This window comes from Melanotaenia boesemani, chromosome 20 (assembly GCF_017639745.1).
Source record: "Melanotaenia boesemani isolate fMelBoe1 chromosome 20, fMelBoe1.pri, whole genome shotgun sequence".
NCBI lineage: Eukaryota > Metazoa > Chordata > Actinopteri > Atheriniformes > Melanotaeniidae > Melanotaenia > Melanotaenia boesemani.
In genome coordinates, this window is record NC_055701.1 from 22,475,316 (window position 1) to 22,482,224 (window position 6,909).

Consider the following 6,909-nt stretch of genomic DNA (forward strand, 5'->3'; position numbering starts at 1 on the left):
GTGTTAGTGACTGTTAGTCCTAGACTTTATATTTAATTCTTGGCAGAGCAGAACATAAATCCACCAAACTTACAAACTGCATCATAAAATATAAATTTTACACATGTTTTGCTTAACATTTTTTATTTCTACAAATATTTTCTGCTGATTCAGGCAAATTCTCAATTTTTAGCTTTAACATAACAAACCTGTAGGGGGACCATTATGCTTTGATTTCTACTTCATGTGGAAGTGAATTGTTTCATGTTCTATGCTGAATAATCTCAGCTGATGGTTATTGATTCTAAGAAATAAACAATGAAACCTGAAGCTACAATGTTCAGTAAATTTCAACATGTCTGCAGTAACTTTTCCTGTTATATACAGGTCTGATGGATGGGAGGAAGTCACCCAGTCCTCTGTACTGTGGAAATTTCAGTGTGAAAATGCAACGATGGACTGAAAACCTACCAAGGGTGGTCTCTATTACCAGATGTACTGGTACAGACAGTTGTCAGTTGTTGACAGTTGTTTTCTTCTTCTGTCTTGTTCTGTTTTCTTCTGTCATTAGATGTCAGCATCAGACCTTTATGTTAAGAGGAGGATCCTCTATGACACCACCTACCTAAGGATTAAATGTCTTCACCAATGCTGTTTGAGGACTGACGCTCAGAAAGAAGCTGGAAATATGAAGTATAGCTGCTGATGCATGAAGGGAAATATTAAACTTTATCAGCCCAAACAATCTGGCCTTGAATTATTTAATGCAACCAAAGATTTAAACAACAGAAAATGATCTTTTTTCTTTGCATTGCTTTCACCAACATTCTGGTTTCAGGTAATAACCTTGATAGTAATTTATACATTTCTGTTGAATTCTCAACTGATTTTCTGTCTTGAAAAATAATCTATTATTGCACTTTCTGAAATTACTTATGATAATTATCTTTGATTGTTTTTCAACAGGTTCTTCTCTCAGTGACAAAGTCCAACAGAAACCAGCAGAAATGTATAAAACACTTGAAGGAAAAGCCAAGATTAATTGTTCCCATAATGTAGATAACTACGACCAAATTCTCTGGTACAAGCAAACAAAAACAGACCTACAGCTCCTTGGATACTGTTATGCAGGCTCTGGAAGCATAGAGAAAGGGGTAAATGTGAACATCAAAGGAGCTGCAAATAAAGGCGACACCTGCACATTAACGATTGAAGGACTCGATCTGAGCAGCAGTGCAGTTTACTTCTGTGCTGCTAGTTTACACAGTGCTGCATGTCTCTGCTCCTCAATACAAAAACCTCATCAGTATTTCCCATGTGTGTTTTACAGCTCAGAGAACCTTTGCATTTGTGTTATCTTCTGTCATTAGATGGCAGCATCAGACCTTTATGTGAAGAGGAGGATCCTCTATGACACCACCCATCTAAGGATCACGTCTGTTCATCATTGCTGATTGAGGACCGACTCAGAAAGAAGTTGGAAATGATTAAACTCCTTGTGCAATAAGTGAAAATATTGAATTATTCTGATTCTATTCTATCTTTTCTGATTATTTTTAATACATTAAAACTTTTAGAGAGCAGAAAATGATCATCTTTTTTCTTTGCATTGCTTTTAACATCCTGATGGTTTCAGGTAATAATCTTAAAATAGTTTAAACAGCTTTTCAATTTTTAAAATGGAAAAGAAACAACTGTTATTTATCTTTCTAAAATAACAGATAATGATGCTTTTCTTTCAACAGGTGCTTCATACAGTGACGAAATCCAACAGGAACCAGCAGAAACGTACAAAACAGTTAAAGAAGATGCCACAATTACCTGCTCACATCATATTGATAGCTACAACCGAATTTCCTGGTACAAGCAAACAAATGGAGACCTGCAGCTCCTTGGATACTTGTATGCAGGCGGTGGAGTTTCAGAGAAAGGGGTAAATGTGAAGATCGAAGGAGCTGCAAAAAAAGGCGACACCTGCTCATTAACGATTGAAGGACTCAATCTGAGCAGCAGTGCAGTTTACTTCTGTGCTGCTAGTTTACACAGTGCAACATATCACAGCTCCTCAATACAAAAACCTCCCTGTCATACACACACACACACACACACACACACACACACACATTTTTCTTATCTTTGTGTAACAGCTCACAACCTTTTCACCTGCACAAAAGCCAATGTTAGTCTTTGTTGTGATAACAATCAGGAAATGGAATGGGAGCTTCTTATTGCAGAGGAATTACTTTAACCTTTCTTCATAAATAGTTTCTAGCAATTTATAATGTAAAACAGATAAGTAGGGCCAAGGGAATGGTTGTTAACTGAGCTTACATCATCTTAAAAATATTTCACCGCCTTAATCAGAGTCCATGAGTGGTAAATTCAGCTAACTGGACATTATTTGGAAAGGCATGCAGCTGATAATACACCTCATGGCAAAACCTTACTTATCCTAGATAAATAAAAACATTTTAAATATAAATTCTGAATTCAAGGAGCACACAGACCTGTCATTCATTCAATGGTGGAAAACCACACACCTGTAAGAGAGGGAGGGTCAGCCCAGTACCATCTCTCAACTGTGAAACATGGTGGTGGCAGCATCATGCTACGGGGTTATTTTCAGCAGCAGGACACTGGTAAGGGGTGATACAAAGCTGAACAATGACTATATATAGCCCAAAATAGAAATGGAGAGGCTTTAGGACTGCTCTGAGAACTTCATTGAGTGATCCTTTTAGAACCCTGAGCCCAGAGACATCTTCTTGAAAATGGATGCCCACCAGTAGTCTCCTTTGATGATTTCAATATGTCAGAGCTTAAGGATTTTGTAAGATGAATTGTATAAAAACATTGAAGAAAAAAAAACGATAATTTTATACCAAATACAGCATTGAAAAGGAATTAACAGGTCTGGATATTTACTGATTGTTAACATCATATTTCAATATTCCCTCATAGGAAATTTTTGGAAAAAGTTAAGCACCCTAATCTCTTTCTAAATGTATATAATAATACTAAAATACCTCAACAAGGCACAAGAAATATATATCCCCAAAAGAAACTGAAATTTCATAAAAGTCAGAATTTTCTCATCCACAGGGGGAGACAAATAGAAGCAAATCTAGAGGAAACAAACATTGTTTACGCCCCTAAAAAACTGTCCCCAACTTATAATGTGAAAGCTAAGACGTTACATCTCTCATCTCCTCAGACTGATTTAACACCAGAGGACAGAAAAAAAGAAAACTCCTCCAAATATGTTAAACAGGATGTTCCTGGTTTTCATATTATATCTCCTTCACCTGCCAGTGAATAATGGTGAGTACATGAAGAAAAAAAAGACACAACACAATTAGTAATTTTATGCAATGAAAAAGAAAACCAACATCACACGTGCTTTCTTTTATTTCCCCACAGGTGACTCTAACAACTACAATGTCCTCCAAACACCTCCTTTCATCATCAAGAAACCTGATGAATCTGTTCTCAATGAGATCCAATGTTCACACAGTATATCTAGTTTTCAGAACATCCTTTGGTACAAACAAGACAAACACGGAGCTCTTAAGTACCTTGGAAATCTGAATTTGCAGTTCCCTAATGTAGAGGAGAATGTGAAAGACAAGATCAGCTTTGATGGAGATGGCAGATCACATTCAACTCTAAATATTTCTACAGTTTCAGTAGGTGACAGTGCAGCGTATTTCTGCGCTGCCAGTCAGCACAGTGCAGCAGACTTTCCTGAAGTCAATACAAAAACTCTGCAAGCGGATAAAGATCTGAACACCTGCCTCTGACTGTGTTAGTGACTGTTAGTCCTAGACTTTATATTTAATTCTTGGCAGAGCAGAACATAAATCCACCAAACTTACAAACTGCATCATAAAATATAAATTTTACACATGTTTTGCTTAACATTTTTTTTATTTCTACAAATATTTTCTGCTGATTCAGGCATATTCTCCATTTTTAGCTTTAACATAACAAACTTGTAGGGGGACCATTATGCTTTGATTTCTACTTCATGTGGAAGTGAATTGTTTCATGTTCTATGTTGAATAATCTCAGCTGATGGTTTGCATGGTTATTGAACATATTTAGCTCAACCCAGATGCTAACAAGTGAGCACAGTGATGCAAACACATGTGGAATAGTTTGAGCCTTATTTAATAAGCTGGAGTTTTTTTGCACATCTTGGGCAGTTCTCTTCCTCAGAGGCCTCACTTAAAAATGGGGTAGCTCAAGGCTCCATCCTAGGCCCTGTTTTATTTTCACTTTATTTACTTCCTCTGGGGTCATTTAAAAAAAAACAACTAATGGATTATTTCATTGTTCTGCAGATGATATCCAGATTTATTTGCCTTTAAAATCTGCTGGAGATCAGTGCATGGAGAACCTACAGAAATGCTTGCGGAACATTAAAACGTGGATGGAGATGAACTTCCTCTGCATAAATTAAAATACAACAGACGCCGTTACTGTTGGGAATACTGACCTGCTGGCAGGATGCAACAGTACTCTTGGCTCTCTGGACTCATTTACCTGCTCTTTTATTAAAAATCTTGTGGTTGTTTTTTAATTTAATGCTGAAATTTGACAGGCAGGTCAGTGCAATAGTCCAGTTTAGTTTTTATCATTTGAGGCTTATTAGTAAAGTCAAGACTTATCTTCCTTGTGATGCCCTAGAAAGGGTCGATCACGCTTTTATCTTTTCTAGACTGGACTACTGCAACTCCTTTTATTCTGGGATTGAGCAGTCTCTACTCCGGCGTCTATAGCTGATCCAAAACTCAGCTGCCTGCCTATTAATGGGGACAAGACGGTGGAAGCACATTACTCCAGTTCTGTGCTCCCTTTACTGCTGCTTGTTTTTTCAGAATTTCTTTTAAAAATGTACTTTTGACTTTTAAATGTTTAAATGGTGTGGAACCTCCCTATCTTTTTGAGTTTCTGCACTGTCGTCATCCTTGTAACTCTCTGAGATCTGAAGAACAAATGTGGTTAGTAGTCCCCAGGACTTGACTCGTGACTCAGGGAGACAGAGCTTTTTGCTCAGCAGCCCCTAAGCAATGGAAAGGTCCTCCTTTTTCTGTGAGGAACCTTGAATGAATTTAAATCTCTTTTAAAAACTCATTTTTTACATTGGCTTTTAATTCCAGAGAGCACGATCATTAGCCAGGTTTTGTACCATCTTTTCTCTTTTGTCTTTTATTGTTTATTTTATTGTTGTTTGATGTTTTATTTTGTATCATTATTGTCTCTGTGCAGCACTTTGCGCACCTCTTGGTATGTGAAAGCACTATATAAATAAAGATTGATTTGATTTGAAAGCTGAACAAAAACTACCTCAGCCACCATGAAGAGATGGCAACATTTGCCACAGCAAACTGCAGTCATGATGAGGACATGACTTTTTTCAACATGGTTTGACTTTAACTGGACTGAGTACTCCACAAAGGATTATGAAAGAGTTTCACTGAGGATAAATTAGGATCTTTGATAGTGGAGATGCTGATGTCTGAAGACAGAAGAGTGTATTTCTTTGCTGTGATAAAAAACACAAACAAACAAACAAACAAAAAAAAAACTGTAATAGAGGTGATTTAGACATATGACAAACACCAAACAGTTGTTTAATCACATCAACATCAATGCTGTCTCGTATTAGATGAATACCTACATTCAGTATAGGAGAAAATGTCATATTTGAGAGACACCCCTAAAAGCAGGAATCATGTCCCAAAAAGATGGCCATATTTTGCACAAACACACACCTACAATGACCTTTTTTTTTTTTTAACTAAATTCTATTTTGTTGTAGAAATTTTCTTTTTGGTTGGGAACAATATAAAACTATTTGTTTTCATATAGTTTGAATTTTATAAGTTTACATGCCTGTTTCTCCATGCATTATTGTTTGTAGAAGGTTTCCATTTTGACCTTTAATAATGTTTTTCTGAAGAAAATGTACTGGAGAAATTCCAAATACCAGAGCTGAGAGCATTTATTTCCCAAAATAAAGCTGCTTTTACACATAGTGAGATTCATGAATCTTTGTTTTATGGTTAATTGGCTACCACTTAGAAATTTTGCATACGCATCATATTTCTGAGACAATATCTTGTCTTCAAAGTTATGATCAGTTTTAAAATTTCATCTGGAGTTTAGTTATGGGCCAAATATGCATCAAAAACAACAACAGAGACCAGAAGGCGAGTTGGAAAGGAGTTTATTTACAAAGAAGTGCAAAGAACCATGCTGGAGAGCAACATGACAGGTGAGTGACTCAAAGCTGACTGATAACAGATCTCCAGCTCAGTGGTTCTCAAACTTTTTGAGCCACGGCCCCCCAAGATAACATAAGTTGGTGTTTGCAACCTCCCCACCCAACAACTGAGGGGTTAATTGTGTATATCCATTGGGTCATCCTGCAGCTTTTCTCTAGGTCAGGGATCCCCAGCTCTGGTCCTCAAGGCCCACTGTCCTGACTTTTCCTGCTTCAACACACCTGATTCAAAGTGATGGCAGACTTGTGCAGAGCTTGTCAGAGATTCATTTAATTTGAATCAGGTGTGCTGAAGCAGGAATACTCCGAAAATCTGCTGGATTGCAGCCTCTAGGACCGAACTGAGTAGCCTGATATAAAAGTTGCAGTGTAGTAGCTCGAGGAATGGACTTGGGCACCCCTACTTTAAATGTAAGACTTGAAAACTGTCCAAATCTTCATAAATATGGTGGAGAAAGTGGTTTCTGTTGTATTATGTTAACAGCTGACAAAACACCCTTACGCCAGAGTGCAGCTTCTCTCGAGATAATGCCAAATTTTCTAAATACGACCAGTAATAACTTTGTTCTGGTTACCCAGTGATATATATTTTTTTTTAATTTAAGGCTTGAAAAAATATCTGAATCTTCATAAATAAGGAG

The 6,909-nt window shown here is 37.0% G+C and overlaps 1 long non-coding RNA gene across 1 annotated transcript; it reads left to right on the forward strand.

Annotated features, from left to right (window-relative positions):
* Nucleotides 1-393: 393 nt before the first annotated feature.
* LOC121631063 lies at nt 394-2,014 on the forward strand. The gene is made up of 4 exons (XR_006008663.1): nt 394-817; nt 946-1,133; nt 1,350-1,615; nt 1,725-2,014. It is a non-coding gene; the product is annotated as an uncharacterized LOC121631063 (long non-coding RNA).
* The last annotated feature ends 4,895 nt before the right edge of the window (nt 2,015-6,909 follow it).